The 19,072-nt window shown below is 41.4% G+C and overlaps 1 long non-coding RNA gene across 1 annotated transcript in view; it reads right to left on the reverse strand.

Moving 5' to 3' along the window:
- The window catches only part of LOC128577757 (uncharacterized), a 34,147-nt gene that overhangs the window by 9,528 nt on the left and 5,547 nt on the right, over positions 1-19,072 (reverse strand). The window contains exon 4 of the long non-coding RNA XR_008377626.1: positions 10,606-10,683. This is a non-coding gene — a long non-coding RNA (uncharacterized LOC128577757). The remainder of the gene's footprint in view (positions 1-10,605; positions 10,684-19,072) is intronic.

Here is a 19,072-nt window from a genome sequence, read left to right on the forward strand (position 1 = left end):
TAACATTAATAAAGATCTGCTTCAGAGATGGAAAGATAATCAGATGTAACAGAAGCCAAAAGAGAAGAGAATTTTTAAAAATATCTTTAATGACAAGTGTTGGAAAGAAGTCTAATAAGGTAAGATCATCATGAAATGTTTAAGAATTGTCCTGTTCACACTGTTACCATCTACTCTTGGCTTGTATTATGCTAGCAGACAACTGACTCCATAAAATTGTTTTCTTACAAACTCCATTCAAACTAGTTCTCTTTCTGTATTTGTAGCTAACTGTAGGATTTCCATCTTATCCATCTAACTCTGTATCTAATGCTTGATTTTAGTACAGTGCTCTAGTCTGACAGAATTAATTTGAATCTTTGATTAATCTTTATTACATTAAATGGCTTTTCTATTGTTAATGTCATCTGGTATGTTTGATGTGCATGTCTTGTATATTTTTATTCAATCTTATTATGACAGTTAAGTGGTAAGAATACTTAAAAGGAAAGTAAGCTCTAACCTCCATTCAGTTTCCTCATCAGTAAAATAAGTATAATTGTATTTATTTCACATAAGGATGTGATAAATAAGTACATTCTTAAACATGCCTAGCACTGGGTCTAGCACATAAAAAATGCTTGTAAATTGTTCTTCATTTTCTTCCTCCCTCCCTCCTTTTCTTTCTTTCTCTTTAAAATTCTTTAAAGCATTGATTTAACATATTATCTTGCTTATCAAGGTAAACTACTTATAGAGTAGAATAGTGCATTGAGATCCAACTGGACAAAATAGATTAAACTGAAATTCATGTTTTGTGTTGGTGGCATCTCCCTAAAGTGAGGTAGAGGCATAAAGATACTTCTGTCTCCTTTTCTCATGATCTCTTAATTCCTTCTATTGCCTTCTCCAGGTCCTACATCCCCTCCAGCCCCTCAAAGTAGACCAGAGTCACTCTGATGTTAATAGAAAACTACTTATATTTATTTATTTGGTTGAGAAAGAGTCTTACTCTGTTGCCCAGGTGAGAATGGCTTGGTCTTGGTATCAGTTTAGCTCACAGCAACCTCAAAGTCCTGGGTTCAAGTGATCCTCTTGCCTCAGACTCCCAAGTAGTAGGGACTACAGGTACCTACCACATTGCCCAAGTAATTTTTCTATTTTTAGTAGAGAGGGGTCTGGATCTTGCTCAGGTTGCTTTCAAACTCCTGAACTCAAGCGATCCTCCTGCCTTGACCTCCCAAAGTGTTAGGATTACAGGCATGAGCCGCCATGCCCAGCTAATAACAATATGCAGGTTAGGGCCAAAAATAAGATACTTAGCCAGGCGTGGTGACTCATGCTTGTAATCCCAGCACTTGGGAGGCCAAGGTGAGTGGATTGCCTGAGCTCACAGGTTCGAGACCAGCCAGAGCTAGCGCGAGACCCCATCTCTAAAAGTTAGCCATGCTTTGTGGCAGGAGCCTATAGTTCCAGAAACTGGGGAGGCTGAGGTAAGAGAATCGTTTGAGCCCAAGAGTTTGAGGTTGCTGTGAGCTGTGACAGCACTGTATGGAGGGCGACAAAGTGAAACTGTCTCAAAAAAAAGAAAGAAAGAAAGAGAAAAGAAAGAAAAAGAGGGATGCATGTGGGTTATAGTTAAGAGACTATTGCAGCAGTCCTGGTGAAAGATGATGGCTTAGTCACTTTAGGCTGATAGGAATGGAGATGAAGACAAGTTAAAAAATTCAGAATGTTCTGGGTAGAGTCTGAGGGCATTGTCAATGTTGTGAGAAGAAAGGAATCCAGAATGACTGTTAGGATTTTGGTGGGACAAATTGGATGGATGATGCCGTTTATGGGGCTGTGGAAGACGGGACAGTAGGCGAAGGGAGACGGAAATGCAGAGTTCTCTTTTAGCTATGTTAAGTCTGAGATGCTCATTTGTGCCCCGGATTTCTGGAAAAGTTGCTTCACTCTTAAATATAAACCGTCAATCTGGTCACGCGGAGGATGCTGTGATGATAGGTGGCAGCAGAATGCCACTGTTTGAAGTTATGAAGTAGAGTCAGAAATAGGCTTAGGAGACACAGGCGTAGGTATTATTTAGATTCTCTGCAGAATCCTGGACCTATGTATTTATTGAAGAGTAGCAAATTACCCCAAAATTTAGAGGCTTAAAATAATAATACATATTTATTATCTCACAGGGTTTCTGTGGATCAGGTATTTGGGGGCAACTCAGTGTTTTTGGTTTTTTGGATTTTTGAGGGGTGGGGAGGGGCAAGAATGAAGTGTCTTACTTTTCGGTCAGGGTCTGTCATGAAGATACAGTCAAAATTTGGCCAGGGCTGCATTTATCTGAAAGCTTGGCGGGGGCTGCAGGTTCTGCTTCCCAGATAGGTGATTCATATATATGGCAAGCTAACGATGGCTGTTGGTGGGAGGACTCAGTTCCTGACCACACAGCTGGGCTGCTCCACAGGCTGCAGGAGTAGCTGGCTTCCTCCTGAGCAAATGATCCAAATGCATGTAAGAAACATGCAGCAATGTCTTTATCACACAGCTTTAGAAGTCAACCTCCATTGTTTCTACAGCACCCTGTTGATTATACAGTGCAGCCCTGTTCAGAGTGAAAGTGTCTGCCCAGGGGTGACTGCCAGGTGGTGAGAATCACTGGAGGTCATTTTGGAGGCTGTCTACAACACTTTTTTTTAAAGTTTTGAAGTTCTTGACATATTAAGAGTAAAAAGGACTCATCCTGGTAGTGGCGTCCTAAACAAAATTACCCTAGATATCTGTGGCTCCAGACCTCATATATAATTCAACCAGCTTTGGAAGGTATGTATGCTCAACAAAATTTCAGAAAATAGATTTGTTTGTTTGTTTACAGCAGTAAGTTAAAAAAAAAGGCTCGGTGCAGTGGCTCATATCTATAATCCCAGCACTTTGGGAGGCAGAGGTGGGTGGATTGCCTGAGCTCATGAGTTTGAGACCAACCTGAACAAGAGTGAAACCCCCACCTCTAAAAAATAGCCAGGCATGGTGGTGGGCACCTATAGTCCCAGCTACCTGGCAGGCTGAGACAAAAGAATTGCTTGAACCCAATAGTTTGAGGTTGCTGTGAGCTAATATGCCACAGCACTCTACCAAGGGTGACCAAGTGAGACTTTGTCTGAAACAAAACAGAACAAAACACTGAGAAGGGTTACAATTAAATACAGAAATGTTTAAGAAAATCAAATACACGTACTGGGAGGCTGAGGCAGCTGGATTGCCTGAGCTCACAGGTTCGAGACCAGCCTAAGCCAGAGCAAGATACCACTATAAAAATATCCAGCTACGTGGGAGACTGAAGCATGAGAATCGCTTGAGCCCAGGAGTTTAAGGTTGCTGTGAGCTGTGATGCCACAGCACTCTACCAAGGGCAACAAAGTGAGACTGTCTCCAAAACAAAAACGAAAACAAAAACGAACAAACGCATAGGGTTAACTCCCATAGTTAACCATGTCCCTACCTTTACTACCACCTTAAGTTGACCTAATTTGTTTTTTGTTTGTTTGTTTTTTGAGACAGAGCCTGAAGCTGTTGCCCTGGGTAGAGTGCTGTGACATACAGCTCACAGCAATCTCTAACTTCTGGGCTCAAGCGATTCTCCTGCCTCCGCCTCCCAAGTAGTTGGGACTACAGGCGCCGCCTCAATGCACGGCTATTTTTTGGTTGCAGCCATCATTAATTGTTGTTTGGCAGGCCCGGGCTGGTTTAGAACCTGCCAGCTCAGGTGCATGTGGCTGGCGCCTTAGCCACTTGAGCCACAGGTGCCAAGCCAAGTTGACCTAATTTCCATAGACCGGAAGTGCACCACATTGGTGTATCAGTACAATATGCCTCTTTCCTTATGTTAACCACCCCTGTATATTGACTGGTTTATTACAGCCCTTTGGGCGGTCAACTTAAAGAGGTGCTACTGTATTAGCATTTTTGTGCAACGGACTATATATATTTATTATTTTAGGCATTTACAGTGTTTAAGAGAATATGATCTATTAAAAAACATATTAGATATGTAGTACTTATTTTAAAAGGATAATGTAAGTAATAGATTTACTTTTGTGATTTCACGTGGAACTATTTCAAAACCTAAACGTAATATTAGACATTTAAAAGAAACTAAAATTAATATATTTTTAAGATTAATTTATTGGATATTTATGAATTACTTGAAGTACTTGAAAGGATATTTTTTGTCAGTCATGTAACTGCAGTACTTAACAAAATTGATTACATTCAATTTATAAATGCAGTTAAAATATTTAAAGTAGGTTAATTAAGTAAATTTGTAAATGTGATGAAACATTAGTCAAAAGCACTCTTAAATTGTTTAAATCTGGCTTTATCTGTAATATTTGTAACTCACATTTATAACCTTACAGAAAAATCCCCTCAGGTTTTGATTCTGTAAAGTAAAATATTAATTTTCAAAGCCAAGTAACTTCTGAATAATTTCTTCTATCTACAGAAGTCAGCTCTGAGTAAATATATTCACTAGGATAGCACTTAGGGAAGAGGAACAGGTAAGAGATTTTGGCTGATGGCCCTGACCCTGAAGTGCTGAGCTCCTTCACCAGCAGGAGCCTCTCAGTGCCAGGGACAGAGAGTGGAGGATGGGAAGCAGGAGCTGAGCCCCTGGCTGGGTTCGTCTCCCACTCCCCACAGAGTGCTCACTGTGCACTGTGCATGCTGTAAGTGATGCATGGGCCTTAATACCAGTTCACAGCATGACTCTTGTCTCTCCAAAGACATTGAGCATATGCTATAATGGTCTTTCTTTATTAACTTGCTCTTTGATTGTCCAAGGGACTCCTAACTGACCCTCAGAACTAACTGTGGCTGTGTTAAGCAAAGAATACAGTACAGTGAAAACCAGAAGAGGGTCCTGGGCATAAACACTGCAGAATTCATCGTATTCCAAACACTAATGGACACTGGGTGGCAGAGTTTCACATTTCCTTTTTGGGTTTTTTTTTTTTTTTGAAACTGGGTCTCACTACATCACCCTTGGTGGAGTGTGGATGGGTCACAGATCACAGCAACCTCAAACTCTTGGACTTAAGCAATTCTCTTGCCTCAGCCTCCCAAGTAGCTGAGACTACAGGCGCCCACCACAATGCCAGGCTATTTTTTGGTTGCAGTTGTCACTGTTGTTTAGCAGGCCCAGGCAGGGTTCGAACCCACCAGCTTCAGTGTATGTGGCTGGTGCCCTAACCCCTGAGCTATGGGCACTGAGCCCACATTTCCTTTTTGGTTGTAATATTGTGGTTTTATCATGTTGTATAACTGGTCTTACTCCTGAACCCTTTACCCAGCTGAGTTGGGGGCAGGAGCACCCTTTAATTTCCTATTAACTACTTTTTTTTTTTTTTTAATCTTCCATCAAAGCCCAACTCCTGTTTCCTGCTCTTTGCTTGAGATGGACTCGAGGTGCAGGAAGGGAGCCTCAGAAGTCCTGGTGCCCAAAGGAAAGTCTTCTCTTTGAAGCAGGACAGTGGGTGGCCTCCTCTCTTCATCAGCCTCTGCGAAGTGCCTGGCTCTGCTGCCCTTCTCACAGGTTTTAGCATCCAGTGATGAGCCACCTTGACCTTCCAGTTGCCACTACTTCCAGGAGCCCTTCTCTCTCCAAGGCTGGCCCTGTCAGCCAGACAGTCCAGGGTGAAGTTCCGTGCGCAGTTCTCACCTTCAGGGGTGGGTACCAGAGCGGGGAGGGGGGAGGGGAGGTCCTCCACCATCAGCTGTTACTGGGAGATTAGGCCAATGGGCTTCTCCTCACATCCAGCCCAGGGGCACCCAGCAGGCCCAGATGAGGAGTCCACCAATCTCTAGCCGATCAACATGAGGTTTCCTTTCCTAACAAGGAACCTAGATCATGTGTGGAATCTAGGCTTGACAAGACCTACCCCATTTCTCCTCTCCCAGCTTAATCTTTCCCTGTCTACATTTTGCTGGGCTGGATTCCTTGCTTGGCAGTAAAACTTATCTGCTTAGCCCTCGATCACTGGTCTCTACAGCATTTTTCTCTGTAACATAGGCGAATACTCCTCCCTACCCCTCACAGCTGCTATAATCATCCCTTATATCCCAACTAGTGATCTCCCTGCCCAGTGTGCCTACATCCCCTTTTTCCCTACCACTGTCTCCCCCTCCTTCCCTCAGTACTCAGGGCCTGGGAGGAGGCCTTCCTCCAGGCACTAAGCTCCAAGGCCCAGCCATGATGGCAGAAGAGAGATCTTCACTACAATATGCAAGAAGATGTGGTTCGAGTCCATCATGTGAGTGGGGAATAGTAGAATCTAGGTCATATACAAGGAACCAAAATACATTGACTTTATATATGTATTTTGACTATCTTTACATGTTGGTAGTTGGATTTTCGAGGGGGTGGGATGGCAAATTATATTGTATTAAACAAAGAGTTACAGCCTGACTTAGGTGCAAAGTACTAGATGGACCCTGTCTACAAGGAGCTGACACCTTGGGGAGAGAAAAATATGTGTTCACAAGTTTCTTCAAAAAAACCTAGACTATAGCAAATGCCATAAAAGAAGCTCAAAGTACCATAGAAGCCTGAAGGAGGAGGAGGTGAATTCTAAGATGGTAGGTCCAGGAGGACTTCAAGGAGCAGCTACAGGTTTCTGTCTGAGTCTGCTTAGGAGTATTGACAGGAATAAGACACATGGTTTCTGCTTTTGCAGATTCATGATCTAATGGCAGAGAATGACATGAAAGGTGACATTTAAGCCAGACCTTGAAACAAATAGACAATTTCTTTTTCTTTTTTTGCAGTTTTTGGCTGGGGCTGGGTTTGAACCCACTACCTCTGGCATATGGGGCCAGCGCCCTACCCCGGTTGAGCCACAGGCACCGCCAAACAAATACACAGTTTCAACAAGCAGTGGTAAAGTAATGAGAAAGAGGGGTTTCTAGAAAAAGGGAAGCATGAATATCAGGGAACTACGGCATCTTTCACCTGTCCTTGCAGTATCACTTTCTCCAGATGGTACTGTAAGAGTGACCTCAGTCCCACCTGATGCTACCTTCTGATCACATTATTGGTCAGTGAATGTTGGTGGGATTCTCATCCAACAGACTAGTCAGTTCTCTTTTGAGTCTTTTGAAACTGAAACTGAGAAAAAGTAGTCAATTTCTCTTTGGGATTAAAAGTAAACTTGAATTCCCTTCAGCAATGGAGGGAGGAAGTGAGAGAAAGGAAGAGTCAAAGAGAGGAAGTGAGAGAGAGAAAAATGATGCAGATATAAAGGGGAAGTCAAGCATGGTGGCACTGCCACTTGGTAGACTGAGGCAGGAGGGTCACTTGAGTCCAGGGAGTTCTAGCCTCTTCTAGATATGATCACATCTGTGAACAGCCTTTGCACTCCAGCCAGGGCAAAATAGTGAGACCCTGTATCTTTAAGAAAATAGTAATAATAATAATAAGTAAAAGGGAGAAAAATGTCATACAGAAAGAACCCAGGTGGCCTTTGTGTCTCTGATTCTGGCTGTTTGTTTCATGAGGCTCAGCTGCATTTCTGCTCTTGGATTCCTTGAAATATGGTAATGTATTCATGATACATTTTTCTTTATTCTTAAGCTAAATTGAGTTTTGTTTTGTTTACCACTAAAAAACTGCTGCCAGTTGAATTAGTTTTCTAGGGCTACTGTAACAAATTACCACTAAGTTGGTGGCTTAAAACAATAGAAGTTTATGTTTTCATAGTCCTAGAAGGTGAAAGTCAAAAATAAAGGTGTCAGCAGGGCCATGCTCCCTGGAAAGGTTCTAAGGAAGAATTCTTCCTTGATTCTTTCTAGTTTCTGGTAGCTGCTGGCAATCCATGGCAACCCTTGCCTAGTAGCTGCATCCATTTTTACATGGCCATCTTCCCTCTGTGTGTTTCTGTGTTTTCACATGGTCTTCTTAAAGGGTCAGTGATTGGGTTTGGTGCCTACCCTAATCCAACAAGACTTCATCTTTTTTTTTTTTTTTTTGTAGAGACAGAATCTCACTTTATGGCCCTCGGTAGAGTGCCGTGGCCTCACACAGCTCACAGCAACCTCCAACTCCTGGGCTTAAGCGATTCTCTTGCCTCAGCCTCCCGAGTAGCTGGGACTATAGGCGCCCGCCACAACGCCCGGCTATTTTTTGGTTTTGCAGTTTGGCCGGGGCCGGGTTTGAACCCGCCACCCTCGGTATATGGGGCCGGCGCCCTACCGACTGAGCCACAGGCGGCGCCCTAACAAGACCTCATCTTAACAAATTACATCCACAAAGACACTACTTCATAACAAGGTTACATTCTGAGATTCCAGGTAAACATGAATTTTGGAGGGACACTATTCAACCCGGTATGCTGGTTTAATGCACAGAGGCACCAGAGCTGCAAGTGTAGACCATGTTTATAGCCAGGTACTTGGGAATCTTGGTGCATTGTATTGGGAGTTGAGCTTTACTGTCTACCCATTGAGGAGATACCAAGTATTCTGGACTGGAGAGTATCATGGTCATTGCTTCATGTAGAATTGCCCTGGTCACAGTGTATAAAACAAATTGGAACAGAGAGGCTAAGGAAGCAGGAAAACCAGTTATACCATTTGCAAAGTCATGTAGTACAGTCTTGAGTCAGGACAGAGGGTGTAGGAATGAGGAGAAAGGGATAGTAGGAGACACATTGCACATTGAGATTTAACCAGATGTGGCAACTTTTAACATAATTGTGTGGTGGGATGGGGAAGGAAAGGGTCTAGATGGACTGGAAGGCTGGGAGTGGTGGCTCATGCCTGTAATCCTAGCACTTTGGGAGGCTAACGCTGGTAGATCGCCTGAGCTCAGAAGTTTGAGACCAGCGTGAGCAAGACTGGGACCTGTCTGTACTAAAAATAGAAAAATTAGCCTGCTGTTGTAGTGGCCACCTGTAGTCCCAGCTACTCAGGAAGCTGAGGCAAGAGGATGGCTTAAACTCAAGAGTTTGAGGTTGCTGTGAGCTATGATGACACCGTGGTACTCTACCCCGGCGGAGAGTGAGACTCTGTTTAAAAAAAAAAGAAAGATGGACAATATGTATGGCCCATAAACATTATTGATTGGTTGCCGAGTGAGGGATGATGTTACCCAAAAGGTATGGAATATAAAGAGAAGGGCAAAGCTTGAGGATCCAACAAGGTTGGACCCCCATTGACTTCATAAGAGTGGTCAGAGAGTTGGAACAAAGTGCTTTCAGTTTGGATTACATCTATGAAAATCATTCTATGTTTGTATAAGAGGAAGCCAGGACAAAGTCCTTACCTGCTTTTATTTTTTTTTATTATTATTATCATTTTATTATTATTATTTGAGACAGAGTCTCACTATGTCACCTTTGGTAGAGTGCTATGGCATCATAGCTCACAGCAACCTCAAACTCTTGGACTTAAGTGATTCTCTTGCCTCAGCCTCCTAAGTAGCTGGGACTACAGGTGCCCGCCACAACACCTGGCTATTTTTCGTTGCAGTTGTCATTGTTGTTTAGCTGGCTCTGGCTGGGCTCGAACCTGCCAGCCTCGGTATACGTGGCTGGCGCCGTAACCACTGTACTACAGGCACCGAGCCTAATTATTATTTTTTTTACACTCTTCAGTAACATCAGGGTCCTTGCCTAAATAGTGATTTTTTTTTTTCTTTTTTTGAGACAGAGTCTCACTCTGTTGCCCAGGCTAGAGTGCTGTGGTATCGGCTTAGCTCACAGCAACCTCAAACTCCAGGGTTCTAGAGATCCTTCTGCCTCAGCCTCCTGAGTAGCTGGGACTACAGGCACCTGCTACAATGCCCAGCTGATTTTTCTATTGTAGAGACGGAGTCTCACTCTTGCTTAGGCTGGGCTCAAACTCCTGAGCTCAAGGCATCCTCCCGTGTTGACCTTCCAGAGTGCTAGGAGTACAGGTGTAAGCCACTAAATAGTGTAATTTTTATTTTGATATATATAATCATATTATAACCAGATTATTTCTCTCTTTCCTTTTTTTTTTTTGAGACAGGGTCTCACTCTCTCTCCTGGGCTTGAGTGCAGTGGTGTCATCATGCACAGGAGCTCACTACAACCTCAAATTCATGGGCTCAAGTGATCCTCCTGCCTCAGCCTCCCATGTAGCTGGGACTACAGGCACATGTCACCAAGCCTGGCTAATTTTTTTGTTTTTAATATTTTGAGGAGCTAGGGTCTTGCTCTTAGGTTGGTCTTAAACTCCTGAATTCAAATGATCCTCCCACGTCGGCCTCCCAGATGCCTGAGCTACCACGCCTGGCCCCAGATTACTTTTCTAAAAGGCTTAAAACAATTCACTTTTCCACTGCCATTGTATAAGAGTTCCCTTTCCTCTTTTTTTCCCACCATTAGTAGGTATTTTCATTCTTTAATTTTTGCTATTTGAAAATGTGGGGTTTTTTAATGGCTACAAAGCATTCCATTGTATCAACAGACCATAAATTACTTAAACATTTCCTATTTTTAGACACATAGAGTGTTTCCCATTATTGTTGTTATAATAGAATTTAGTAACCCAGAATGAACATTTTTATACATAAATCTTTGTCTATCCAATGATGCTTACAATGACACTTACAATTTGAAAGAAAATGACAGAGTAGTTGTCCCAGCGTCTTTGTGTTGTCTTCCCATGTGCCTTTCTCTCACTTTACTGCTAATATTTTAGATGGACAGGAAAGGTACAAGAAAGGAAATAGTTAAGACAAATACTTTTTTTATTATCTTTGAATCCTATTTATATATGCTATTTCTGTCCTTCATTACTAAAGTGATCTAGAATTGCTATGAATCCATTATTTAGTTCTCTAATTTTATCTTATGCATAAAATGAAATTTCTCATTTTATTGAGGGAAGAACAAATTCAAATATCCTAGCATTGTCTATAACAGGCGTCCTCAAACTGCGGCCCACGGGCCACATGAAGCAGTGTGAATTGTATTTGTTCTCGTTTTGTTTTTTACTTCAAAATAAGATATGTGCATTGTGCATAGGAATTTGTTCATGTTTTTTTTTTTAAACTATAGTCCAGCCCTCCAACAGTCGGAGGGACAGTGAATTGGCCACCTGTTTAAAAAGTCTGAGGACGCCTGGTCTATAACCTACAAGAGCAGCTTGACTCTATTTTCTTACACATTGAAATCCTGAAAAACATCAACCCTTTCTTGGCCCGGTGAAAAAAAATTATATATACTGATACTATGAATGGTTTACATTATATGTGTGGATAAACATATTCTTCTCCTTTAAAGTTTAGCTATTAGAGTCAGAAGGGTTCGATTACAGAATTCTCACTTGAGCAAGATTTTTATATAAAATTATTTTCTTGGCCCTGGATGCCAATTAAGTCTCTCAAACATAAAATTGCTTTGTTTGGTTTTTAAAGAAATCTGCCCACCTTACAGACCTACAAGTTAACTAACCAGCCTGTTCTCCCCCACTCCCCACCCCACCCGAGGACTTTGCTCTTCTGGTCTCCAGCCAGCTCTTACTTTCAAATAGTTCAGTTTCTCTGTTTTTAGAACATAGAATTTATTACCCCCTGGATTTTTGCCAGCAATGTCCCTCTCATGTTTTTAAAACTAAGACGAATGTTACAGAGTGACCCAGTGGGCTCAACCTATGATTAGAAGTCAGGCAGTGATATATTAGATGTCTGCATAGATGCTCTGCTCTGGGAAGCATGGCAGCTAGGGAAGGAGATTCTGCAAGGGTGGGGAGGGCATGCTGGGTGAAGCCTTGGGGACCGGAGTGGAGAAATATTTGTAAGAGATTCGGTAAGATTTGGCTGATGTGAAGCAAGACTTGCTTTGCTCTCAGGTGTCTGCTGGGTCTCCACCAAAGAGAGGGCATAGTTGTTCATTCTTTTTGGTCATTTGGCCAGGTGACAGAGAATGTTTATAAAGTTCTTTAGGAATAACTATTTTCCTCCCCATTTTCTCTCTCTACCTCTGCAACTCTACTTATCCTCTCATTTAAAGGCATGCCTTCCTGCAACAGAACTGAGGTCTTAGGAATGTATACAGCAGTATAACATATAGCCAGATGAATTTTTCATTCATATGGTTCTGTTGACTGACATAAGGAAATTTTTTTATCTTTAGGTTACTTTCTGGGAATATGTTCGTGTGTAAGTTTTTCCTCTTCTGGTTTACCATGTATATAATTAAACTTTTACTTTTGAGATAATTGCAAATTCAAATGTAGTTGTAAGAAATAATGCAGAGATCCTTCGTACTCTTTACCCACTTTTCTCCAATAGTAACATCTTGCAAAACTATAGTAGAATATCACAACCAGGATATTGACACTGATAGAATCAAGATTCATACAAATTTCATTATCACAAGAACTCCTCATGCTGCTTATGAAGCTACATCCACTTCTCTCCTTCTCTGACACCCTTGCTATCTCCTGGCAACCACCATCTCTTCTTCATTTCTATAATTTTTGTCATTTTAAGACTGTTACAGGCTCGGCTCTCGTAGCACAATGGTTATGGTGCCAGCCACATACACCAAGGGTGGCAGGTTTGAACTGGCCTAGGCCGGCTAAACAACTGCAACAACAACAAAAAATAGCCAGGAGTTGTGACAGGCGCCTGTAGTCCCAGCTACTTGGGAGGCTGAGGCAAGAGAATCGCTTAAGCCCAAGAGTTTGAGATTGCTATGAGCTGTGATGCCACAGCACTCTACCCAGGGCGACATAGTGAGACTCTGTCTAACAAAAAAAAAGAATATTATAAAAATGGAATCACATAGCATGAAACCTTTCAGTGTTGGGTTTTCTTTTTATTCAGAATGAATTCCTGGAGATTCATGTATGTATCAATAGTGTGCTGTTTTTTATTGCTGAGTAATATTTCATGGTATGGGTGTACTACAGTGTAACCCTTCACTCACTGGAGGACATCTGAGATGTTTCCAGTTTGGGGCTGTTACTAGTAAAGCTGCTATGGATATTTATGTACAAGCTTTCATATAGTTTTCTTTTTTTTTTTTTTATACCTCCTTATATTCTTTATTTTTTTTCTTTTATTTTTTTTTATTAAATCATAACTGTATACATTGATATGATCATGGGGCATCATACACTCGCTTCATAAACCATTTGACACATTTTTATCACAGTGGTTAACATAGCCTTTCCGGCGTTATCTCAGTTACTGTGCCAAAACATTTACATTCTACATTTCCAAGTTTCACAAATACCCCTTATATAGTTTTCATTTATCTGAGGTAAATGCCAAAGAATGCAATTGATGGGCCATGTGGTAGTTGCATGTTTAATTATAGATGAAGCTGCCAAAGTTCATATATAATTGAGAGTGGTTGGACCATTTGAGATTCTCACCCAGCAAATGTGAATAGTGATCTAGTTTCTCCACACCCTTGCCAGCATTTGATGTTGTCACTATTTTTTATTTTAGCCATTCTGATAGTATTGTAGTTGTATCTTGTGGTTTAAATCTACATCATTTTCCTGATGGTTAATTATATCAAACATCTTTTCATGTGCTCATTTACCATCCTTATATCTTTTATGAGAAATCTCTGTTTATATTTTTTGCTGATTTTCTAATTGAATTGTTTCTTTATTGTTGAGTTTTGAGTGTTCTTTATATATTCTAGATACTAGTTCTTTGTTGGATTTGTTGTCTTTTTATCCTCTTTTTTTCCCCACCCTTTCTCTTTTCTTTTTCTTTTCTTTTTATTCTTCTTTTTTTTGCAGTTTTTGGCCGGGCTGTGTTTGAACCCAGCACCTCCAGCATATGGGGCCAGCGTCCTACTCCTTTGAGCCACAGGCGCTGCTCCCTTTTTTTGGAGCTAGGATCTTGCTTTGTTGCCCAGGCTGGAGTGCAGTGACACAATCACAGTTCATGTAACCTCAAACTCCTTGGCTTAAGTAATTGTCCTACCTTAGTCTCCTGAGTGTCGGGCAATACAGGCACATGCTACCAAGCACAGCTTAATTTATTTATGTATTTTATTTGAGACAGAGTCACACTTTATTACCCTCAGTAGAATGCCGTGATGTCATAGCTCATAGCAACCTCAAACTCTTGAGCTTAAATGATTCTCTTTCCTTAGACTCCCAAGTATCTGGGACAGGGTCTCTATTGCCTGGAACTCATGAGCTCAGGCAATCCACCTACCTCGGCCTCCCAGAGTGCCAGGATTATAGGCATGAGCCACCACACCTGGCCACCAAGCACAGCTTATTTTTAAAAATATTTTGTAGACATGCGGTCTGAATATGTATCTCAGTTTGTCTCAAACTCCTGGCCTAAAGCAATCCTCCTATCTCCACCTCCCAAAGTGCTGAGATTAAAGGCATGAACCACCATGCCTGTCTATTTCATCCTCTTAATGTGGTTTTTTAGAGAAAAGTTTTAATTTTTTGTAGAGACAGAGTCTCACTTTGTTGCCTTTAGTAGAGTGCCATGTCCTCACAGCTCACAGCATCCTCCACCTCCTGGGCTTAGGCGATTCTCTTGCCTTAGCCTCCTGAGTAGCTGGGACTATAGGCGCCTGCCACAATGCCCACCTATTAGTGTTGTTGTTGTTGCAATTTGGCCATGGCTGGGTTTGAACCCGCCACCCTTGGTATATGAGGCCAGTGCCCAACCCACTGAGCCACAGGTGCTGCCCGAAAAGTTTTAATTTTGAGAGCTCGAGTATATCAATTCTTCCTTTTATGGATTGTGCTGTTGGTGTCAAGTCTAAGAGCTTTTTGCCTTGCCCTAGACCCTGCAGATTTTTCTTTTCCTAAAATTTTTATAGTTTTATATTTTACATTTACGTTCGTGGCCACATTGTTTTAAGTAGCTATTTATTTTTGGTTTTTGTTTGTCTTTTGAGCTGGAACTCCTGGGCTCAAGTGATCCTTCTGCCTCAGTCTCTGGAGTAGCTGGGACTATTGACGTGCCACTGAGCCCAGCTATGTAGCTATTTGGACCCAGCTTGACATCTTTGTTGTCTGAAATAAGACTTAGTGTGTAGGTTCCTTTCTACCTTCATTTTCTTTCTCAAGCATCTATTGAGTGCTAAATTGATTTGTTTTTTTTTTTTTTTTGGAGATAGTGTCTCACTCTGTGCCCTGGATAGAGGGCCTTGGCATCATAGCTCACAGCCACCTCAAACTCTTGGGCTCAAGCAATCCACTTGCCTCAGTCTCCTGAATAGCTGGGACTACAGGAGCCCAGCGCAATGGCCCAGATATTTTTTAGAGACAGGCTTGTTCTGGCTCAGGCTGGTCTCCAACTCCTAAACTCACATAATCCACTTCCCTTGCCCTCCCACAATGCCAAATTGAGCTAAAAATTCCTGACTAGGCTCCTGATTGTGATTTTGCAATGTATCAGTTGAGTGATGTACTTCAAGGGCTGGGCATGATGGCTCACTACCCTCTAGCCTGGATGACAGGACAATACCTACTTCACAGGATTCTTGTAAGAAGTAAATAAAACATTATGTGTAAAACACTTAGCATAGAGCCTGGCCATACATGCAGTTGGTGTTAGTCCTCCTTCTCACCCCTCAGCAAGGGTTCTCTGGGCGCCTTCCCCAACTTACAGTCTCCTTCCCCAACAGTCTCCATTTCTTTCTACCTCTCCTGATCCTAATTGTTCTACTTCTTTTTTGAGACCTTCTCAACAGACTTTAGGAATTGACAGAATTTCCTATTTCTAATTATTTGTGTGTGATATTCATATATGTACCAAGTTACCTTTATGGTTTTATACATGTATTATGTATCTTCCCAACTACATACATCCTCATGGGCATGTTATGTCCCTGGTTCCCCAGAGTCCAGCTCTATGTTAGGTGAGCGGAAAATACTCAACAAACCTCCAATACACTGATAGTGAGGAATCTAAATTACGACATGTTTTGTAGAAAGCAATTTGGCAAAATAAATCCAAAATATTAAGCCCTTTAACCCAGTAATTTACCTTTTTCAGATTCCATTTTAAGAAGGGTCATATATTTGAACAAAATATTTGTATATCAGAATTTTTTTCTTTTGAGACTGAGTCTCAAGCTGTCACCCCAGGTAGTGTGCTGTGGCATCGTAGCTCACAGCAACTTCCAACTCTTGGGCTCAACTGATCCTCTTGCCTCAGTTTTTCAATTTTTAGTAGAGACAGGGTCTCACTTTGTGCTCAGGCTGGTTTTGAACTCCTGAGCTTAAGCAATCCACCTGCTTCAGCCTCCCAGAGTGCTAGGATTACAGGCGTGAGCTACTGTGCCCAGCCAATTAGAATTTTTCTTGCAGCATCATTTATAAACCTATGATAATAAAAAAAAAATCAGGAATCATGTCAAATTCCATGTGGAATATTATACTGTCAATACAATTATATTCTCAATAAAATTCTGTTTTATGGATTCTATAGCTATAAGAATATTCACTAACGTCTTCTTTAGCAAAAAATGTGGAAATCTCAAAGCTCAACCATATGGATAATGTAGTTCTATTTTGTTAGAAAATTATAATACATTATAATACATTTGCTTGAAATATACAGACATATAGAGGGTGGACATGCAATTTAAAATAGTTGACTATTGACTTTATGGCCATCCTGTATACACAGACAAACATACAAAATCCAGAAAAAATATATATCAAAATTTTAGGGGTGATAGTCTTTGGGTCATAGCATTTTAGTGATTTTCATTTTAATTATGGCTTCTCTAAAACACAATTATTACTGTTAACATAATAAAACAAGAATGAAAGTTACAATCTGTTTTTAAATAGTGTTTTAGAGACTACTTAATTACGTGAACATAATGGTCATTCATCCGTCTAATTCAAAACTTTTATTAAGTATCTACCAACTGTTAGGCCTGGGACTAGAGAGAGCACGATTGATTAAGTCCTCAGATCTCAGTCTAGTGAGGGGCACAAAAAATTACAAAACAGAGAGAGAAGTGACAATATAGAGATAGTGCTGAGTTCATCAAAGCAGGGAGAAGGGTAGGGGTTAGGGAGGTAGTACAAGGCTTTTTGGTGGAACTGAGTGAATTAGAGCCTAAAGAAAGGGTGTAGGCTTGGCACTCATGCTCAGTGGTTAGGGCACTGGCCACAGACACCAGGACTGGCGGGGCTGGTGGTTTGAACCCAGCCTGGGCCTGCGAAAAACAACAATGACAACAACAAAAATAGTCAGGTGTTGTGGCAGGCACCTGTGGTCCCAGTTACTTGGGAGGCTGAGGCAAGAGAATTGCTGAAGCCCAAGAGTTTGAGGTTGCTGTGAGCTGTGACACCATAGCATTCTACTGAGGGCAACAAAGTGAGACTCTGTCTCAGAAAAAAAAAAAAAAAAGGTGTAGCTAGAGAAGAAGGATACAAGCTTAGGGATAAGCATTTTCAAAGATATATCACAAAGGATATCACTGAAAAAAATAAAAAGGCATGTAGCAGAGAGTTTGGAAGGAAGACTAGCAAAAATGAGTAGGAATTGAAAAATAAGGTCCTTATAGGCTATGTTGATGACTTTAGACTATCTTTAAGAGTAAATGAGGTATAGGGGAGAGATAAGTAAGAGTTTTAAATGGGAATGGCATAATCATTTATGATCCTGATCAAATAGGTGATCTCAAAAGCTCCAAAACACTCTAAAAAGATCACATTACTATTGAGTAGGGAAAGAATTAGAGGAAGATAAGATTAGAGGCAGAAAAACCAGTTAGGTAGTGGTTTAGGTGACTGAGATGATGAGAGTGGCTATGGGAGTGGAGAGATATAAAAGTACCTGATGACAGACTTGATTGGGGATGGTGGTGGAGGATTATTAGAGAAAAGCAAAGAGTTATGTTAGTTTCTGGGTTCACAGTTTTGGATGGGGGGAACAGGTGAAGAGGCACAAAGCAGGAGGAAAGCTAAGCTCAATTTAGGATACACTGAGCTTGAGATACCTGTGGAAGTCCAAGGAGATGTTCAGGAAGCTATTAGAGATACAAGTCTGACCGTCAGATGTGAAACTGGCTGAATAGACACGTGCTTGGGGGGGGGGGTCATGGGAGTAGATGAGATCACACAAGAAATATATGTAGAATGAGAAGAGAGCTTAGGACAGAACTCTAAAGAAAACCAACATTTAAAAGACTGAAAGAAAATTGACTCAAACCTGGTGTGGGACAGAATTTTTTTGTGTGATGTAATTTACAACTCCTTCTGGGAAGCAATTAGCATTCCTGATAAAGTGCGTGAACAGTTTTCTGACAGACTTTAATAAGACTGAGAACTCCTTCTGGGAAGCTAGGGTTACCCACCCAGCTGATTGACTAGCCTAATAATCTTTAACCAGATGTTCTTTTTTTGGTATCCATTTTAAAGATGGTTAAGGAAACATTCTTTTTTTTTTTTTTTCTTATAAAATGTCTCAACCAAAATTACTCCTTCAGTTGGAGTGGAAAGTACCTGAGAAAGAAGGACTAATCCTGAGTTAGCCACTAGGATCTTGAGTTAGGGCCAGGCTCAGGGACTTGGGAGGGGATTCTGAGCATAGGTGGAGGGAGGGTCATCTTCCTCGTGTTGTGTGCAAATTTTGTGTTGGAAGGTAGAAGACATTCTTGTGCAATGGCCTGTTACCTGTGTGATGTAGGAGATTAGAATCCCAGCTGAAAGTGCTGAGGTAGGTGGCAGGATGGCAGACTGAGGACAGGAAGGGAGTTTTGAGACAGATCCTGAGTAGAATGGGAGATTGAACTGACTAGGGAAAGAGACAGTGATTTCAAGTGAAGGATAGCAAATACATCCTGAAACCAATCAGCACGGGTCTGTGATTTTCTCCATTGGTATTTAGAGGGCTAGATTCAGGCATGAAGGCTAAGATACTTGAATTACTCTAGGACTATCTTCAAGGAAACCTCTGAAGCTTTGCAGCTTCCTCTGCCTATCCTTTAAATGCTTCACCTTAATTTCTAGCCTCGGCTCTGTTTTCTTCTCACTTTATAGACACTTCCAATTGCTCCCATCCACTCTGAGGCTCCAGTTAATCACTCCATTCAGGTAACTCTTAAACGAATACAAT

Source organism: Nycticebus coucang, chromosome 1 (genome assembly GCF_027406575.1).
Source record: "Nycticebus coucang isolate mNycCou1 chromosome 1, mNycCou1.pri, whole genome shotgun sequence".
NCBI classification, from domain to species: domain Eukaryota; kingdom Metazoa; phylum Chordata; class Mammalia; order Primates; family Lorisidae; genus Nycticebus; species Nycticebus coucang.